The sequence below is a fragment of the Saimiri boliviensis genome, assembly GCF_048565385.1.
Source record: "Saimiri boliviensis isolate mSaiBol1 chromosome 19 unlocalized genomic scaffold, mSaiBol1.pri SUPER_19_unloc_3, whole genome shotgun sequence".
NCBI classification, from domain to species: Eukaryota; Metazoa; Chordata; class Mammalia; order Primates; family Cebidae; genus Saimiri; species Saimiri boliviensis.
The window spans coordinates 343,136-363,944 of NW_027412504.1; the positions used below are offsets into that span (position 1 = coordinate 343,136).

Consider the following 20,809-nt stretch of genomic DNA (forward strand, 5'->3'; position numbering starts at 1 on the left):
GCTTCTTTTTCTAAACCTGCATGGGATGACCACTTCCATCCTGCTAGGAAGGCAAGTGCTTGCCCTGTCTCTCAGACCATGTGCAAACTACGTAGCTGTCTTTTTGCTGTGTTCCTGAGCCGAGCACACAGCAACCAAGACTAGGCTGAGGGACAAAAGGCTGGAACCCCACATATCCCTGGCACTCTCTATTCTTGGCCACATTAGCCGATGGGCAGTATAAGGCCTCAGTGAAGAAAGTTGGGGTGATTTCACCCTATCACTGCTTGAAGGCTTCTCTCTTCTCAGTTTCCCACTAGAACTGGCCATAGCATGAGGCTGTACCAGGGTCTAAATGCACAGAAAAGAGCCCTGGCCCACTCTTCCTGCTCAAGATGGGCTATGGACGATCAATTCTGAGGGCTTTGGTGGAAAAGGCTTGTGAAGAATGGAAATGGCTAGAGTGAGCCACTCCAGTGACAGGAGGAAACAGGAAAGCCTGTAAATGGATGAAGTTTACTTGAAAACCAAGCACAGCAGGGAATTTTCAATGAAAAAAATAAAATGAGCAGAGATCCTCACACAGTTCTGTTCTTTTGGTACGCCTTGAGAATTGGCCTGGGCATGGACGGAACATTTTTCTGGGTTAATTAAAGTGTCTTTTGCATGCAATCAACTGCACACATTGTTAAGTTCCCAAGTTGACTTTTTCCTGTGCCTATAATAAGAATGGACTGCAGATAAAATCCCTGTGGAGAAGGTGAATACTAGACAATCTGGGGATCTGTATGTATGGAAACCAAAACACATATCCCAAGACACAGTGACCATGGCTCTGCATGAATTCCAAAAAGACCTGGGCCAGTCCCATGCACAGGATCCCACCCCACGTTCAGAGAACGCAGGTGCACTGTAAGACTGCAGAATGTGACCATTGTCCCTTATCTGGTAAAATCATTTCTCCCATGGCTGCATACATCCGCTTTCACAACAGGAAGCTCAACTCAGCCTGCCTGTCTACAGAAAAGCCAGTGACAAGAGTGCCACATTCCTCATCTTCTGGATTACTCACCGCTATGACAGGGGTTCCCCAACACTTACCGGCTTGCTGCAGTGCCACAACTTCCTGTAATGACAGAAAATAAATTGTTATGAGCATCAGACCATGCTGTATTCTGACTTTACTGCACTCAAAGAAACCCAAAAGAAGAACAGAGCATACTGACTCATGCTAAAGACAAGGTTTCTTGCACGATGTTTCTTTCCAACAATGTTGCATGGACATTAAGTGATTTTTGTCCCAAAAAGAAAACAGACTTGCTAAGGCAAAAAGCTTGTGACCACACAGTGTGTGGTTGATGCTGTCATTTTCTCCCACCATCTTAAATCGAGTCTCAGTCAAGAACAGACTCTCACTCAAAACTCTCTCAACCAAGGGAATTCTGTAAGTCATCTACAGTTTATATGGCAAAATTCTCATATCTTATATAAGATTCTCTAATCCAAATTCAAGAAGATAAAGTCAAGAAAGCAACTGTTCCACTCAGACACATCCTGCGGCCTGACAATCACATCCCATTGTACCTCGTCCTCCGCAGCATCCACGGAAGTGTCTTCCTGCTGAAGAGCAGGCCCTAGAAGGATGCAAAGTGACCATCAGCAACTTGGTGGCATTGCTCATTGATAATTCAGGGACATGCCATGATTTGGGTGAGGGAGGAGGGTGGAAGAAAAATGACAGGAGCAGAAAAGAAAGAAAATTAGGGCCTTTGGGTTTGTAGCTCTAGGCCACCACAATGTAAAATAGTCCATCTCAAACATGGCATACCACCCAGGGCAGGCACTGCTTTCCTGCAGCTTCTCAGGACCATCTGACCTGAGCCATCTTGCCCTCCCTTCTTCATCCCTCGCAAAGTCATTTTCTCTCACAATTCACAAGTGGTGCTGCTCTGGCCATCACCCCACCTACAAGATTGTGTACTTGATAAGGAACAACCTTGCTTCAGAGACAATATTACATTCTGGCCAACATATGGTACAGTATTTATTTATATATTCATTTACTTATTTATATTTCCTTTCTAACAATTTTATTTTGTAAGATAATAGTGCTATTGTATTTACTAATCCTAAGTAAAAAGTTAATCTGAAATATGAAAATGCTCAATGATCCTATCACTTCAAGAATATCCCTAATCAGCATGTGGTATTTGTCTTTCCACTCTTTATTTCATCAGCTCATGGGTGTTCCAAGGGGTGTGTGGCTGATCATTCTGTTCTTTTCGTACACAGGCTCCAGGACTGGAACCTTTCTTGAGTGGCACAAGGTGAGACAGTGATCCCTTCTAACCCAGCTGTGCTGAAGAATCTAGCTACACAAGGATGACCAGTCAGGTCACCGCCAGAAGCTACTCTTTGTGCCACCACAGGGAGATCAAGCCAGGCAACTACCCTCAAGTGTCTGGCATGACCCTCAAGTTTGTCCCTACTGATCATGTCGTCTCTGGGCCAAGCTGTCCATTTCAAGAACACACTTCTGTTCACTGTCTCACTAATTATTGGCCGGGACTCTGCCATCAACACACAGAAACATGGAGAAGACAAGACACAAAGCTGCTCCTCTCTCCCTGCTTTTAGAATGATAGCTGAAATTCAGACTGGCCACGAAGTCAGAGCCCATCTCCGCCTTCAGATGAGGATTGAACATTCCAGCAGGGTCCAGGTGATGGTGTAGAACTCACTCTCCTGATGTTGCACCTTGGCCTCCCCTCCACCTTCATGGCTTTGCTGCCCTCACTCCTTCCTTCTATTCCTCTAAATCATGTTTCCTGGCAGGCTCAGGCCAAGGCCACAGCCTGCTCTCTCTTTCTCACAGAGAAAGCTGGGCAGCTGTCTATGAATTCTTAGAGCCTCAATGTTGCTAACGCTCATCTCAACCTTTAATCACTCACAGCAGAAAGCCCACTGGATGTCAAACAACAACATCCACAATAACAACAACAACAACAACATGTAACGAAAGCAAAGGATTTTCTACGGATTAAAGAGGAATAGGGAAATGAGGTAATGAGGAGATGGCTTCTGAGGTTAGTGAGAAACATTTTAAAATCACAAATGCCTCAGGGTTTTAAAATGTGGAGTAAATACTTATCCCTACACAGCTATCAAATCCAATTTACAGAAAATAAGTTTCCACCAAATGCATATTCCTAGAAGAAACTCAAGCTATACTTTGGCTCTGCAGATACTCATATTTAACCAAAGCCCAATGCTTCCCCTTGTTGTTTGCAAGGGCCTTCAGAGGAAAGCACGAACATTTCTCAAGAGTGCGTGCAATGGGTACCTCATGGAGCCTCTGCGGTTCCACAGCCATGTTTCTTTTTCTAAACCTGCAAGGCATGACCACCGTCCATCCTGATAGGAAGGCAAGTTGCTCACCCTGCCTCTCAGACCCTCTGCAAACCACATGGCTGTCACCTCTCTTTCCTGTGTTCCTGAGCTGAGCAGAGCAACCAGGACTAGGCTGAGGGAGAAAAGTCTGGACCTCCACATATCCCTGGCACTCTCAATTCTTGGCCACATTAGCCGATGGGCAGTATAAGGTCTCAATGAAGAAAGTTGGGGTGATTGCACCCTCACCCTGCTTGCAGGCTCCACTCTTCCCCATTTCTCACCAGAACTGGCCATAGCATGAGGCTGTACCAGGGTCTAACTGCACAGAAATGAGCCCCGGCCCACTCTCCCTGCTCAAGATGGGCTGTGGACAATCAATCAATTCTGAGGCCTTTGGTGGAAAAGGCTTGAGAAGAATGGAAATGGCTGGAGTGAGCCATTTCTGTTTCCAGGAGGAAACAGAAAAGCCTGTAAATGGATGAGGTTTATTTGAAAACCAAGCACAGCAGGAAATTGGGAATGAAAAAATTAAAATGAGCGGAGATCCTTACATCATTCTGTTCTTTTCATATGCCTTGAGAATTGGCCTGGGCATGGACAGAACATTTTCTGGGTTAATTAAAGTGTCTTTTGCATGCAATCAACTGCACACATCATAAGCTCCCAAGTTGACCTTTTTCTGTGACTATAGTAAGAATACGGTGCTGATAAAATCCCTGTAAAGAACACGAATACCAGAAAATCTGGGGATCTATATGTATGGAAACCAAAACACACACCCCGAGACACACTGACCATGGCTTTGCATGAATTCACAAAAGACCTGGGCCGGTCCCATGCACAGAATCCCACCCCACATTCAGAGAACACAGGTGCACCCAGGGACTGTAGAATGGGACCGTTGTTCCTTATCTCATAAAATCATTTCTTCCATGGCTGCCTACATCCGCTTTCACAAAAGGAAGCTCAACTCAGCCTGCCTGTCTACAGAAAAGCCAGCGACACAGTGCCACATTCCTCATCTTCTGGATTACTCACCGCTATGACAGGGGTTCCCCAACACTTACCGGCTTGCTGCAGTGCCACAGCTTCCTGTAATGACAGAAACTTAATTGTTATGAGCATCAGACCATGCTGTGTCCTGAGTTTTCTGCAGTCAAAGAAACCCAAAAGAACAGAGCACACCAACTCATGCTGAAGACAAGGTTTCTTGGACGATGTTTCTTTCCAACAATATTGCTTGGCCATTAAGTGATTTTTGTCCCAAAAAGAAAATGGACTTGCTAAGGCAAAAAGCTTGTGACCACACAGTGTGTGGTTCATGCTGTCATTTTCTCTCACTGTCTTAAATCGAGTCTCTGTCAAGAAGAGACTGTCGCTCAAAACTCCCCTAACCAAGGAAATTCTGTAAATCTTCTGCAATTTATATGGCAAAAATCTCATATCTTATATAAGATTTTCTGATCCTAATTCTCGAAGACAAAGTCAAGAAAGTAACTGTTTCACTGAGACCCCTTAGATTCATATCCCATTTTACCTGGTTCTCTGCAGAGTCCCCAGAAGGTTCTTCCTGCTGAACAGCAGGCCCTACAAGGATGCAAAGTGACCATCAGCTCCTTGGTGGTGTTGCTCATTAACAATTCAGGGGGCCGGGCGCGGTGGCTCAAGCCTGTTATCCCAGCACTTTGGGAGGCCGAGGCAGGTGGATCATGAGGTCAAGAGATCGAGACCATCCTGGTCAACATGGTGAAACCCCGTCTCTACTAAAAATACAAAAAATTAGCTGGGCATGGTGGTGTGTGCCTGTAATCCCAGCTACTCAGGAGGCTGAGGCAGGAGAATTGACTGAACCCAGGAGGCAGAGGTTGCAGTGAGCCGAGATTGCGCCATTGCACTCCAGCCTGGGTAACAAGAGTGAAACTCTGTCTCAAAAAAAAAAAAAAAAAAAACAATTCAGGGGCATGCCATGATGTGGGTGAAGAAGGAGGGTCACAGGGAAAGGACAAGAGCAGAAAAGAAAGGGAATCAGAGCCTTTGGGTTTGTAGCTCCAGGTCACTACAATGTGAAATAGTCCATCTCAAACATGGCACACCACCCAGGGCAGGTGATGTTTCCCAGCAGCTTCTCAGGGCTCCTCCTTTCTAATCTGACCTGAGCCATCTTGCCCTCCCTTATTCATTTCTTCCAAAGTCATTTCCTCCCACAATTCACAAGTAGTGTGACTCTGGCTATGACTCCATCTCTAACGTTTTGTACTTGATAAGGAACAACCTTGATTCAGAGGCAATACTACATTCTGGCCAACATATGCTATGGTATTTATTTATTTATTTACACTTTCTAACAATTTTTAAGAGCTAACAGTGATATATTAATCCTTATTAAAAAGTTAAAACAAAATATGAAAATATTCAATGATCCTATCATTTGAAGAAAACCCCTACTTAGCATGTAATATTTGTCTTTCCACTCTTTATTTCCATCAACTCATCTGTGTTACATGAGGTCCGTTGCTGATCATACTCACACTGGTTCCAGGACTAGGACAGCCTTTCGTGAGGGGCAGAAGGTGGGACACTGATCCTCTCTAACCCAGCTGTGCAGAAGAATCTAGCTACACAAGGACCACCTGTCAGGTGACTGCCAGAAGTTATTCTTTGTCACCACAGGGAGATCAAGCCGGGCAACTACCCTAAAGTGTCTGGCCTAACCCTCAAGTTCACCCCTGCTGATCGTTGATTTCTGGGCTAAGTTGAACATTTCATAAACTCACTCCATTTCACTGTCTCAGTAATTTCTGGTGGTGCCCCTGCATCAACACACAGAAACATGGAGAAGACAAGAAACAAAGTAGCTCCTCTTTTGAGGCTTTTAGGAAGATGCCCACCATTCAGGCCCGCCATGAAGTCGGATCTCACCTCTGCCTTCAGATGAGGTTTGAACATTCCGGCTGTGCTCAAGTGATGGTGTAGAACTCACCCTCCTAATGTTGCACCTTTGTTTCCCCTCCACCTTCATGGCTTTGCTGCCCTCACGCCTTCCTTCTATTTCTCTAAATCATTTTTCTTGGCAGACCCAGGCCAAGGCCGTAGTCTGCTCTCTCTCTCATAGAGCAACCTGCGCAGCTGTCTATGAATTTTTAGAGCCATAATGTTGCTAACTCTGATCTCAAGCTTTAATCACTCACAGCAGAAAGCCCACTGTGTACCAAACAACAATAACAACAACAACAACAACAAAAACAGCAAAGAATATTCTAGAGATTAAAGAGGACTAGGGGAATTGGGTTATGAGGAGATGGCTTCTGAGGTTAACGTAAAACATTTTACAATCACAGAAGCCTCAGTGTTTTAAAATGTAGGATAGGTACTGACACCCATACAACCATCAAAGTCGATTTATATACAATAAGTTTCCACCAAATGTATACTCCAAGAAAAGAACTCAAGCTATACTTTGGCTCAGTTGATATTCATATTTAAAGAAAACCCACTGCTTTGACTGGTTTTTCCAAGCGCCTTCAGAGGTAAACAAGAACCTTTGTCAAGAGTGGGTTCAACGGGGACCTCACAGAGCCTCTGCAGTTCCACAGCCATATTTGTTTTGCCCCACCTGAAATGCATGCCCACCCTTCATCTTACTAGGATGGCAAGTGCTCACCCGGCCTCTCATACCCTGTGCACACCACGTGGTTCTCCTTTCACGCTGCTGTGTTTCTGTGCTGACAACACAGGAACCACAACTCGGCTGAGGTGGAAAATGCCGGAACTCCACATGACCTCGGCACAATCTATTCTGGGCCACATTAGCTGATGGGGAGTATGAGGCCTCAGTGAAGAAAGTTGGGGTGATTTCACCGTAACCCTGACTGCAGGCTCCTCTGTTCTGAGTTTCCCACCAGAACTGGCCATAGCATGAGGCTGTACCAGGGTCTAAATGCAGAGAAAGGAGCCCTGGCCCATGTTCCCTACTCAAGATGGGCTACAGATGATCAATTCTGAGGGCTTTGGTAGAAAAGGATTGTGAAGAACAGAAATGGCTAGAGTGAGCCATTGCAATGCCAGGAGGAAACAGGAAGGCCTATAAACACGTGAGGTTTATTTGAAAACCAAGCACAGCAGGGATTAGTAAATGAAAAAATACAGTTAGCAGAGACCCTGACACAGTTCTGTTCTTTTGGTTCACCTTGAGAATTGGCCTGGGTGTTGATGGAACTTCTTTTGGGTTAATTAAAGTGTCCTTTGCATGCAATCAACTGCATACATTGTAAGCTTACAAGTTTTTTCCTTGCTGATAGTAAGACTACGATGGTGATGAAAATCCCTGTGGAGAATGTGAACACTAGGAAATCTGGGGATATGTATATATGGAAACCAGCACACACACTCCGAGACACAGTGACCATGGCACCGCATGAATTCTCAAAACCTGGGCCAGCCCCGTGCACAGGATCCCACTCCACCTGCAGAGAATGCAGTTGCTCCCAGGGACTGCAGAATGTGGCCGTTGTTCCTTATCTGGAAAAATCAATTCTCCCATCGCTGCCTAATTCGTCATTCACAACAGGAAGCTCAACTCAGTCTGCCTGTCTACAGGAAAACCAGTGAGACAGTGCCACATTCCTCATCTTCTGGATCACTCATCAGTATGACATTAGTTCCCGATACTTACCCGCTTGCTGCAGTCCCACACCTTCCTGTAATGACAGAAAATAAATTGCTGTGAGCATCAGACCATGCTGTGTCCTGACTTTCCTGCACTTGGTGACATTAAAACACTAGACGGAAACCAGTGTTCAATCAGAGAGATCCAAAATAAGAACAGAGCACACCGACTCATGCTAAAGACAAGCTTTTCTTGGACGATGTTTCCTTCCAACCATGTTTCTTGGCCATTAAGTGATTTTTGTCCCAAAAAGAAAACAGACTTGCTAAGGCAAAAAACTTGAGACCACACAGTGTGTGGTTGATGCTGTAATTTTCTCCCACTCTCTTAAATCAAGTCTCAGTCAAGAAGAGACTCTCGCTCAAAACTCCCCCAACCAAGGAAATTCTGTAAGTCATCTACAATTTATATGGTAAAATCCTCCTATCTTATATAAGATTCTCTGATCCTAATTTGAGAAGATAAAGTCAAGCAAGCAAGTGTTTCACTCAGACACAATATGTGGCCCAACATTCATATCCCATTATACCTGGTCCTCTGCAGCATCCCCAGAAGTGTCTTCCTGCTGAAGAGCAGGCCCTAGGAGGATAAAAAGCGACCGTCAGCACCTTGATGTTGTTGCTCATTAGCAATTCAGGGGCATGCCATGATGTGGGGTAGGAGGAGGGTGGCAGGAAAAGGACAGGAGCAGAAACGGGAATCAGGGCCTTTGGGTCTGTAGCTCCAGGCCACCACCACATGAAAGAGTCCATCGCAAACACAGCACATGACACTGGGCAGGCTATTTTTCCCTGCAGCTTCTCAGGTCTCCTCCTTTCTAAGCTGACCTTAGCCATCTTGCCATCCCTTCTTCATCGCATTCAAAGTCATTTCCACCCGCAATCCACAGGTCGTGGTGCTCTGGCTGTGACTCTGCTCACCCTGCCCCTGGGAAGACTCCTTTGTTCTCTTCTCATTGCTGTGTTTCTGAGCTGAGCACACAGCAACCATGACTAGGCTGAGGGAAAAAAGGCCCAAACTCTGCATGACCTGGGCACTATCTATTCTGGGCCACGTTAGCTGCTGGGCAGTATCAGGCCCCAGTGAAGAACGCTGTTGTGATTTCAACCTAACCCTGCCTTCAGGCTCCTGCCTTATCACTTTCCCAACAGAACTGGCCATAGCATGAGGCTGTACCGGGGTCTAAATGCACAGAAAGGAGTCCCAGCCCACTCTCCCTGCTCAAGATGGGCCACGGATGATTGATTCTGAGGGCTTTGGTATAAAAGGCCTGTGAAGAATGGAAATGGCTAGAGTGAGCCACTGCAATGCCAGGAGGAAATAGGAAGGCCTGTAAACAGGTGAGGTTTATTTGAAAACCAAATAGAGTAGGGAATCGTGAATGAAAAAAATAAAATTAGCAGAGATCCTGACACAGCTCTGTTCTTTTGGTATGCCTTTGGAATCAGCCTTGTTGTTGACAGAATTTCTTTTAGGTTAATTAAAGTGTCCTTTGCATGCAATCAAGTGCACACATCATAAGCTTACAAGTTGATTTTTTCCTGTACCTATACTAAGACTGCAACAGTGATGAGAATCCCTGTGGAGAATGTGAACACTAGCAAATCTGGGGATGTGTATGTACAGAAACCAACACCCACACTCCAAGACACAGTGACCATGGCACCACATGAATTCACAAAGATGTGGGCCATCCCCACGGACAAGATCCCACCCCACCTTCAGAGAATGCAGTTGCTCCCAGGGACTGCAGAATGTGGCCATTGTGTCTTATCTGGAAAAATCATTTCTCCCATCACTGTCTAAGTCCTCATTTACAACAGGAAGCTCAACTCAGGCTGCCTGACTACAGGAAAGCCAGTGAGACACTGCCACATTCCTCATCTTCTGGATTACTCATCAGTATGACGTTGGTTCCCCAATACTTACCTGCTTGCTGCAGTCCTGCAGCTTCCTGTAATGACAGAAAATAAATTGCTGTGAGCATCAGACCATGCTGTGTCCTGACTTGCCTGCACTTGGTGACATTAAAAAACAAGATGGAAACCGGTGTTGAACCAATGAAACCAAAAAGAACAGGGCAAACCGACTCATGCTAAGGACAAGGTTTTTTTGGCTGATGTTTCCTTCCAACAACATTGCTTGGCCATTAAGTGATTTTTGTCGCAAAAGAAAACAGACCAGGTAAAGCAAAAACTTGCGACCTCACAGTGTGTGGTTGATGCTATCATTTTCTCCCACTGTTAAATCGATTCTCAGTCAAGAAGGGACTGTCACTCAAAACTCCTCCAACAAGGGAAATTCTGTAAGTCACGTACAGTTTATACTGTAAAATTCTCACATCTTATATAAGATTCTCTGATTCTAATTCAAGAAGATAAAGTCAAGAAAGCAACTGTTTCACTCAGACACATCCTGTGGCCGGTCATGCATATCCCATTTTACCTGGCCCTCTGCAGCGTTCACGGAAGTGTCTTCCTGCTGAAGAGCAGTCCCTAGAAGGATGCAAAGTGACCATCAGCACTTTGGCGGTGTTGCTCATTAACTATTCAGCGGCCTGCCATAATGTTGGTGAAGGAGGGAAAGGACAGGAGCAGAAAGAAAGGGAATCTGGGCCTTTGGGTTTGTAGCTCCAGACCACCACAGTATTAAATAGCCACAGAACAGCACACATGGTAGACTGTGCTTCCCTGTAGCTTCTCAGGGCTCTTCCTTTCTAATCTGACCTAAGCTATTTTGCCCTCCCTTCTTCATCCCTTATAGGGTCATTTTCTCCTAGAATCCACAAATGGTGCTGCTCTGGCTATTGCCCCATCTGAAAGATTTTGTACTTTCAGATAGAATATCAAATTCTAGCCAACATTTGCTATTGTATTTATTAACCCTTTGTTTTAAAAGTTAAGCCAAAAGTTGGTAAGTCAATTAGCCTATCATTTAAAGATAACCCCTACTCAGCTGGTGATATTTGTGTTTTTACCTTTATTTTCATCACCACTTGGGCGTGATATGGGGTCCATTGCTGCTGATGCTCACACTGGTTCCAGGACTGGGACAGCCCTTCACGAGTGGCAGCAGGTGGGGCGCTGATCCCCTCTAACCTAGCTGTGCAGTAGAATCCAGCAGAGGAGGTTGGCATCAGGCTAACAGCCAAAGTTCTCCTTGAGATCTTTTTGGGTGCTGTGTCTTGGGTATGTGTACTATTGAATTAGAGCATTTCTAGTTTTCATGATGACGATGTCACTAAATACAACAGGATATGTCCCTATGTGTTCTCCTTTTTTCACCAGCAACTAAGAAATAGCCCATCACTTAAGACCAATGACCTGGCAGCTGTCTCTGTGTGTTTCATATTAATGACCACACCAAAGTCCACTGTACAACGAACCTACTCACACTCTGGGTCACCTGACCATTGAGAACATTCTACTGTGATTCACAGTGCTTGAGATCTTTATAGGCCAACATACCTCCACAAACACGCATAGATGCTAGGATCTTCTGACAAGTGACACCAGGGCCATGTGATAACTTCAAACTAGCAGCCCAGAGCATCAGTCTCCCACCTATTCCCGAGTTTATCTTTGCCATTTCCATTTAGGTGAGCAAAAGTTTAAAAAAAATCATCTCTACATCATCTTCATATGAGGACTGGGGATATTAAACTCACCTTCAGCTACAGCTATGGTGGAGAATGAATGGATTGATTTATGGAAAAATAGAGTGGTGATTAAGTTTTGTTTTTAGAATATTAATCTTTGTGTTGTGCTTTGCACATGAGAACATGTTTTCTTGGGTAAAGCACACAAACTTGCAGAGACAGTCACAATCACTCCGCATTGACTCTATCCTCCATACTTACCAACCCTGATGCACACCAACCACCCTCTTCTATCTAAACGCACTGTTCCTTCCAGGCACTAGAGTAGATGGTCCCATTTCTTGACTGGATTCTACAATTTTTAAGGCAAAACTGCTTGAAACTCATTTCTGGCAGGAAATTCAAAACAGAGTGGCTCTCCAGAAAAAGGGGGCAAGGAAGTGTCACCTTTCTCAACACTAGAATTTTTCCTTAGCATCAGGGTGATCCCAGAATACGTACTGCTTGTCTGTGTGGCTGTATCCACCTGCATTTAGAGAAGAAATAAAAACAGTATAAGGCTAAGACCATGCTGTGTCCTGTATGCATTGGGTTTTTCTTTCTTTTCTTTTCTTTTCTTGAGATGGAATCTCACTCTATCACCCACGCTGGAGTGCAGTGTCAGAAACTAGGCTCACTGCAACCTCTGACTCCTGGGCTCGAGTGAACCTGCTGTGCCTCAGCCTCCCCAGTAGTTGAGATGAGAGCTGCTGGTCACCATGCCTGGCTAATTTCTCTATTTTTAGTAGAGATTGGGTTTCACCATATAGATCTTTTCTTTACTTGTTGGCATTAGAAAAGCATATGGGGAAAAAAGAAAAGCATATGGGAGACAGTGGTTGAGGCAATGACTGCAAATTAAAGCCTACAACATAATACTGGAAAGGCACAAGATTTTTAGGCAAGTTTCAAGACTGTTTTGGTTGTACAGTTACAATTATTTAAGAAGAATGATTTCCCCTAAAAAAAAATGCTTGCTGCCATACAGTTCCTAACTGAAGGTGTTATCTAAGAATGTCATCTGAGGTCATTTCTTACCTGGTAATGAACCCTCACATTTTCCCACTAAAAAATTCTGTAAGTCATCTATAATGTACTTGTTAAGATTTTCATATGTCAAATCAAATAAAATTTTTAAAAAGCAAGAGTAACAAAATTTCCATCTTAGACAAAAGAACTTACCATGTGAATGCCTGGGGTAGCCTCAGATGAAGGCTCCTGTTTATTGTGATCTAGGAAACACAGAGTAACTGTCAGCATGTCTGTTCCGCTGAAGGACTCCCTTAGGCAGCCTGGGGTGCTGGGGACAGGGGGCCGGTGTATGTGAAGGAGGTAGGTTAAGAACAGAAACTTGGCTGCCACTGGGACGCCATTCCTGGTGAAGAGGGAAGGTAAATAAGACCATCAGGAAAGCCACAGATCAGGGCCTGGTTCTCTGGCCCCCTCACCACTGTGAAGTAGGCAGTGTTCACACAGGGCGACACACAAATGCGCTGGTGATTCCAGGACAGTGTCCCATCATCCCCCTGTGCATTTTGAGGCCTGGTAAATGTCCATTTTTTTTTGTTCTTGAAATGTTATGTCATTCATCTTTCCTGGGTCTACATATGTTCCTCCTGCACTTATCATCCATTTTATTGGCTTTAAAATCATTATTGTGGCCAAAATACATAATATTTATTATTTTGATAATCAAGTGCACACTTCAGTGGCATTAGTGCCATTCACAATTCTGTGCAGTAAACTAAAAATAATCCATATCCAGATGTCTGACTTTCCACCTTAGGAAACTAGAGAAAAAAGTGTAGTGTAATGTAAACCAGGCAACCCCCCCCCCCCAAAATATAGCAGTAGTTGCAGAAATCAATGTAATAGAATTAATTTAAAAAGAACACAAAACCAAAAGGTGCTTCTTAGAAAAGATCAATATAATTGGTAAACTTCCAGCCAGGCTAATCACAAAGAAAAGACAGAAGACACAATTTACAAATAATATAACTAATATTCCTGATGATCCCATGAACATTAAGAAAATAACAACAGAATAAGTTCAACAAATCTATGCCTGCAATTTTTTTTAGTGTAGGAGTGAAACTTTATTAAAAACATTTACAGAAGGATTGACAGGAAGCGCAGTACCCTTGGAAGAGAACCAAGCAGGCCACTGGCGAGTTTCAAGTGTCTTCGCCAGGCGTCCCCAAACTACAGCCCGTGGGCCACATGGGGCCCCCTGAGGCCATTTATCTGGCCCCCCCGCCGCACTTCAGGAAGGGGCACCTCTTTCACTGGTGGTCAGTGAGAGGAGCACAGTATGTGGCGGCCCTCCAATGGTCTGAGGGACAGTGAACTGGCCCTCTGTGTAAAAAGTTTGGGGATGCCTGCTCTATGCCCACAGATTTTCTAGCTTAGATGAAATGGACAAATGCCTTCAAAGGAAGCAACTACCATAACCACCCAAAGGAGAGATAGATAGTCTGGGTAGGCTTCGATTTATTACAGAATTAAATCGCTAAGTAATAACTTTAAGAAAACATGCCCATACAATTTTACAGTTGAATTCTACCTAACTCTCACAATGGAAAATATAGTCTTACCAGCAAGTGATCAAAATTCTACATATTTACCCAGCTGAATTTAAAAATTATGTTCATCATAAAATGTGCCCAAGAATGTGGGCAGCTTTATTCATAATTGTCCAGATTGGAAGGAGCAGCTGAGATGGTCTTCAGGAGGTAAATGAACCAACTGACACTGTTCGACAAACCCAATAAGATATTATTCACTGACAACAAATTTTAAGCTGTTAAGTTTCAAAAAGATATACAAGATCTTACATGTACATTGCTAAGTAAAGTAAGTTAGTCATGAGGAGGTACATACTCTATGATTCCACCTCTATAAAATTCTGGAAAAGGAAACCTATGCAGGCAGTAAAATCATCCATGGTTTTCAGGAATCATAAGGAAAAAAGACAGGAATTAATAGGTACAGCATTGGTTATGCTTAGGATGTGAAATTATTCTGCCAGGGTAACAAAGCACATTGTGAGTTTGTCAGAACCCATAGACCAGGCAACACAGAACGAACCTTGATGCTAATCCTAGACTATTACTAATAAGAATGTATCACTATTGGTACAGTCATTGTCACAAGTGTTATCACACTCACATAAGATGTCATCACAAAAAGGAACCTGAGGAAGGTGAGTATATGGAAATTTTATGTACCACTTCCTCCATTTTTAGGTTAATTCAAAACAGTTTCAAGCGATATCCATTATTTTACAAACCTGGCAACATTGTCTCAGAAAAACATTCTTTTTACTTAATGTTTAACAATCAGCAAAATGTCTACAAGTTGAACTCAGGTGTTCTTTATTATTAAAAGTAAACCCAAATCAGGAATAAAAAAAATACACCTTTACTCCTGTAGTTGTAGCACTAGTTATTGACTTGATACATGTAAATTTGCACACATAAAATAAAGAATATAGTGTAGCAATTTTATAATTGTCTGAAATGAGAGACACTGAAGAATCTAGAAATCGTATCATGAATGAACTGAGTGACTGAATTTCCATTATACCTTCCATTGGTGCAACTCTAGGGCGCATACACCAGGGAAGCCAGCAACAGAAAATTCCCTTCTTAGGCTTGCAGTGACGGATAGTGGATTCTTCACTGATCCCTGGATCCACTCTCCCATCGTGGATGGAACATGCTGGGAAATGAATTTAAATAAAGATAGCTGTTGATATCTTGCTGCAGAAGATCAAATAAATGAGCATTTACTTATTCACAGCTTAAATGTTTAATCCCATTGTTCATCTTCTGCAGAGTAAAGCCCCCTGAATCTGAGTTGTGCTTCAGAAAGAACTTGCACTGCGGGTTTCACTTATAACTGCAGGCAAATACCTGTATTGAGATGAGACATTACAGAAAGGTAGTATATTGGAGTGACCAAGAGCATAGGGTCTGGTACATAAGATCTGAGCTCAAGGCCTTTTGAGAAGCTGCTCAAACCTGAGGAAGTCCTATAGACCCCTCTGTGCCTCCACTCCCTGGTCTGAATGGGGAAATGTTGATAATGGCCTATGTTATGTTAAAAGGGTAAAAATAGTGACGTTGACATAAAGCCTTAAGAAGGTGAGTGCTTTCTAAGTGCCATAAAGTGCTCAACTATTTTGTGTCTGGAAGAATAAGCCAAGCCCTTGATAGTGGTAAACACAGAGAAGGCACCTGGGGGACTCCGGGACAGTGGAGGGTAAAATTCTCTTCATTCTTGACATGGGTCCATGTTTTAGAAATTGTGAAAAATTTATGTTCTTTCCTGTGATGTCCACATCAGCCCAGAGAGATGGGCAGAGCAGGAGCTGCCACCCAGAGTTGACAGTTCAAGAAAGTGAAATAAAGAGATTTGAAGCAACCTGCCTTGAGTCACGACACTGATGAATGATAGATTTTGGACAAGTATTTGGTTTGTTTTCTGGGGACAGAGATCCCTGAACACCTGAGGCCTCTAAATCACAACCTGGACCCTGAACCTGGAGCATTTACCACACCCTTTCTGAATTCTCCAGCACAAAGGGCTCTTCAGGAAGGCTAATGTCCTGGAAGAGGTGGCTGAGTCCAGAGAAGAGCTCAACTCTTTAAGCAAAACTCCTGTTTCTTGGTTTTAACTCCTAGGCTAAAATACGGCACTGTCCTACAAACAAAGCCTTTTCGGGGAACAAATTCAAATGTCTGTTCATCCAGAGCCCAGAACCATCAGCTGTCTGGCAATGAGCACCCCTCCATGATCAACTGACCACACAAAGGGACTGAGTTCTGCTTGACTCTCAAGCCAGTTCAGAACTTAGGATATTCCAAACAAAATACCACCTGATGGCCGTGCCAAGAATAAACTTTCCTTCAACTGAATAAGCAATTAATGGGAATTAACTGAAAATGTGGCACCCAAGTTGGTGTTTCAGTGGTTTCTTCAGTATCTAGTCTATGGAAGTCAAAAAAAAACAAAAACCAAAAAACAAACAAACAAAAAAACGCCAGGCACAGTGGCTCAGGCCTGTAATCCCAGCACTTTGGGAGGCCAAGGTTGGTAGATCACAATGTCATGAGATCAAGACCAGCCTGGCCAATATAGTTAAACTCCGTTTCTACTCAAAATACAAAAGGTTTTCCGGAAGTGGTGGTGGGTGCCTGAAATCTGAGCAATTTGGGAGGCTAAGACAGGTGGATCATGAGGTCAGAGTTCAAGACCAGCCTGGCCAAGATGGTAAAACCACATCTCTACCAAAAATACAAAAAAAGGCCAGGCGTGGTGGCTCATGCCTGTAATCCCAGCACTTTGGGAGGCCAAGGTGGGCGGATCACGAGGTCGGGAGATCAAGGGCCATCCTGGCCAACATGGTGAAACTTCATCTCTATTAAAAATGCAAAAATTAGTGGGGCTTGGTGGCAGAATCCTGTAGTCCCAGCTACTCAGGAGGGTGAGGCAGGAGAATCATTTAAACCTGGGAGGCAGAGGTTGCAGTGAGCCGAGATTGGGCCACTGCACTCCAGCCTGGCAACAAAGAGAGACTCCATCTCAAAAACAAAATGAAACAAAACAAAACAACAACAACAACAAATTAGTCAGGCATGGTGGCACACTCCTGTAATACCAGCTACTCGGGAAGCTAAGAGAGATAACTGCTTAAACCTGGGAGGAGGAGGTTGCAGTGAGCCAAGATCACACCACTGCACTCCAGCCTGGGCGATAGAGTGAGACTCCATCTCAAACACACACACAAACACACCCCTAATACCCCCAAATACTGGTAGAAACCAAACTTTTCCTCTAGTGATCTAGGAAACACAGACTGTCCATATGTTGGTTCCACCAAAAAAAAATCCCTTAGGCAACCTGGGGTGTTGGGGACAGGGGGCTGGTGTCTGTCAAGGAGATAGGTTAAGAACAGAAACTTAGCATCCATGGTTGTCAGGAGTCCTCAGAAGACAGGCATTAATAGGTGCAGCACAGGTCATGTTTAGGACATAAAACTATTTTGTCAGGGAGATAAATGACATCATGAGATTGTCAAAACCCACAGACAGGACAACACAGAGTGAAAGTAGATGCTAACTCTGGAGTTCCGTTAGTAAGAATGTATAACTATTGGTTCAGCTGTAACATTGTAACAAGTGTTATCACATTCACTTAAGATGTGATCACAAAAGAAAACTGAGGAAGGTGAGTATATGGAAATTTCCTGTACTACTTCTCTCATTTTTAGGTTAATTCAAAACAGTTTGAACTGACATCCATCAATTAAAATACCTGGCAACACTGTCTCAGGAAAAGGTCCTTTTTACTTGATGTTTAACAATCAGCAAAATGTCTACAAGTTGCACTGAGATGTGCTTTACTATTAAAAGGAAATCCAGTCCTGGAATGGAAATGCACTTTTATTCCTGTAGCTGTAGTACTAGTAAGTGTCTTTTTTTTTCTTTTTTTTTTTTTAAACTGAGTCTTGCTCTGTCGCCCAGCCTGCAGTTCAGTGGCATGATCTAGGCTCACTGGAACTCGGGAAGAGGCTTCCCGGGTTCAAGCGATTCTTCTGCCTAAGCCTTTCGAGCAGCTGGGAATACAGGCATACACAACCACACCCAGCTAGATTTTTTTTTTTCTTGTATTTTTAGTAGAGACAAGGTTTCACCTTATCAGCCAGGCTGGTCTCGAACTCCTGACTTCATGATCCACCCTCCTCAGCCTCCCAAAGTGCTAGGATTATAAGCATGAGCCACTGGGCCCAGCCTAGTGATTGTCTTAATACATTTAAATTTGCACACATGACATAAAGAATATAGCATAGCAATTTTATAATTTTCTTAAACATGAGACACTGAAGAATCTAGAAATCATATCACGAATGAATTGAATGAATTTCCACAATACCTTCCATTGATGCAACTCTACGGCGTAAACGGATGGGAGGCCAGTGACGAAGGATTCTCTTCTTAGGGCTGTGGCAGCAGACAGTGGATTTTCCGGTGAACCCAGGATCCATTCCCTGTTCCTCGATGCAACATGCTAAGAAAGGAATTAAAATGAAGACAGTTGTTGATATCTTGCTGCAGAAGATCAGAGAAGCTGCACATATAACTGTACAGGCATTACCTGTATTGAGATGAGACATTATAGAAAGGTAGTATATTGGAGTGACCAAGAGCATAGGGTCTGGTACATAAGATCTGAGCTCAAGGCCTTTTGAGAAGCTGCTCAAACCTGAGGAAATTCTATAGACCCCTTTGTGCCTCCACTCCCTGGTCTGCATGGGGAAATCTTGGTAATGGCCTATGTTATGCTAAAAGGGTAAAAATAGTGACATGGACATAAAGCCTTAAGAAGGTGAGTGCTTTCTAAGTGCCATAAAGTGTTCAACTATTTTATGTCTGGAAGAATAAGCCAAGCCCTTGGTAGTGGTAAATATAGAGAAGGCACTTGGGGAACTGCCACCCAGAGCTGACAGTTTAAGGAAGTAAAATAAAGAGATTGGAAGCGACCTGTGTAGAGTCATGACACTGATGAAAGATAGATCTGGGACAAGTATTTGGTTGGTTTTCTCGGGACAGAGATTCCTGAACAACTAAGGCCTCTAAATCATGGCCTGGACCCTGAACCTGGAGCTCTTTCCACTCCCTTTCCCAATCCTTCTGCACCAAGGACTCTTCGGGAAGGCTGATGTCCTAGAAGAGGTGGCTGAGTCCAGAGAAGAGCTCAAGTCATTAAACAAAACTCCTGTCTCTAGGTTTTAACTCCTGGGCTAAAATATGGCACTTTTCTGCAAACAAAGCCTTTCTGAGGAACAAATTTAAATGTCTGTTCATCCTACCCAGGGCCCAGAACCATCAGCTGCCTGGCAGTGAGCACCCCTCCATAACCAACTGACCACCCCAAGGTACCAAGTTCTGCTTGGCTCTCAAGCTAGTTCAGATCTCAGGACATTCCAAACCAATTGCCACCTAATGGCTGTGCCAAGAATCAACTTCCTTTCAACTAACCAACCTTGCACAAGCAGTTAATGGGAATTAACTGAAAATGTGGCCACCCAAGTTGGTTTTTCAGTGATTTAGTGAATTAAATATTTAACCCCCAATGTCTCACTGGCTATTGTTCTGCACAATGATCTGAGCAGCCTGGACTAAGGACTACCTGAGAGTAGGCAGTGTCTCAAGAAAATATATTGAAATAATGTAGAAGTCACACATGATGAAAAGAGTACTCAAACTTATTTAGACATAGTGTTCAGCCATGGGTTGACATTAGAGGAATGTAAACAGAAAATTTAGCAGCTTCAACAGAAAGATACATGGCTCTTACTATCAGCATGAGATGTTTTCTGTTCATAGGAAACAATTCATAGTTATCAAAAAGGCTGTGGGGTGGAGGAAGGAAGTTAAAGCTGCTGCTGAAACTTTGAAGAAGACAGTTATCCTAGCCAAGTAAAAAGATCAAGGTTTTTAAGGGGAAGAGAAACAGAAGGCAATGATATGTGACCTGTAAAACATCTATAAAGGGATGTGGTACAAGTTGAAATTCTGAGGCATAAATCTGAGAAGTTTTAAAAAGAAACAGATTTGAGAATGAAAAATTATTACCTCTTGTAATCTCATTGAGAACAAATTATTGTCTTAAGAATAGTTTTTTTAACTAAAAGTTTAGTTTTGCATTAGTGTATTTTTAATATTATAGCTAATTTTAATAAGACCTTATGAACCAATTTATCTAATGCCAGGCAGTTTTCACTGCAAGGTAAAATTCTCATAAATCTTACATGACTTCTAATAATGTTTCCTATTTCTTAACTTTTTATGTCCTTTTGATTGGATTTATCTTTTAAAAAAATTTTAAATTAAAAGAATTCCTCAAAACTTCTAAATTAGGCAAAAGTGTTTCCCATCATGAAATTTATTTGTATTTTCTAAATATCTCCTATTTTAAACTGCTCTAATATTTGTTTTCAGATTTTGACATCTGTATTCAGAAGACTTTGGTGTTTCATGGAATGTCTCATACTGTATTTGGTATCAAGATCCTGATGAAGGCGGTGTTATTGTGTGTCTTCTCTATCTACTCTATGGAAGCATGTGTAC

The 20,809-nt window shown here is 43.2% G+C and overlaps 3 long non-coding RNA genes across 4 annotated transcripts in view; all 3 read right to left on the bottom strand.

Annotated features, from left to right (window-relative positions):
* Positions 1-4,892: 4,892 nt before the first annotated feature.
* Positions 4,893-8,619, bottom strand: LOC141583314 (uncharacterized). The gene is made up of 3 exons (XR_012515982.1): positions 8,568-8,619; positions 8,045-8,069; positions 4,893-4,959 (listed from the first exon to the last, which is right to left on the bottom strand). It is a non-coding gene; the product is annotated as an uncharacterized LOC141583314 (long non-coding RNA).
* Positions 8,620-10,482: 1,863 nt separating this feature from the next.
* LOC141583319 (uncharacterized) lies at positions 10,483-12,898 on the bottom strand. Its single transcript, XR_012515986.1, has 3 exons — positions 12,858-12,898; positions 12,138-12,162; positions 10,483-10,533 (listed from the first exon to the last, which is right to left on the bottom strand). It is a non-coding gene; the product is annotated as an uncharacterized LOC141583319 (long non-coding RNA).
* Positions 12,899-14,274: 1,376 nt separating this feature from the next.
* Positions 14,275-20,809, bottom strand: part of LOC141583315 (uncharacterized) — a 53,860-nt gene continuing 47,325 nt past the window's right edge. For both annotated transcript variants that reach the window (XR_012515983.1, XR_012515984.1), the window contains 2 exons: positions 18,612-18,746; positions 14,275-15,395 (listed from right to left, as the gene is read on the bottom strand). This is a non-coding gene — a long non-coding RNA (uncharacterized LOC141583315). The remainder of the gene's footprint in view (positions 15,396-18,611; positions 18,747-20,809) is intronic.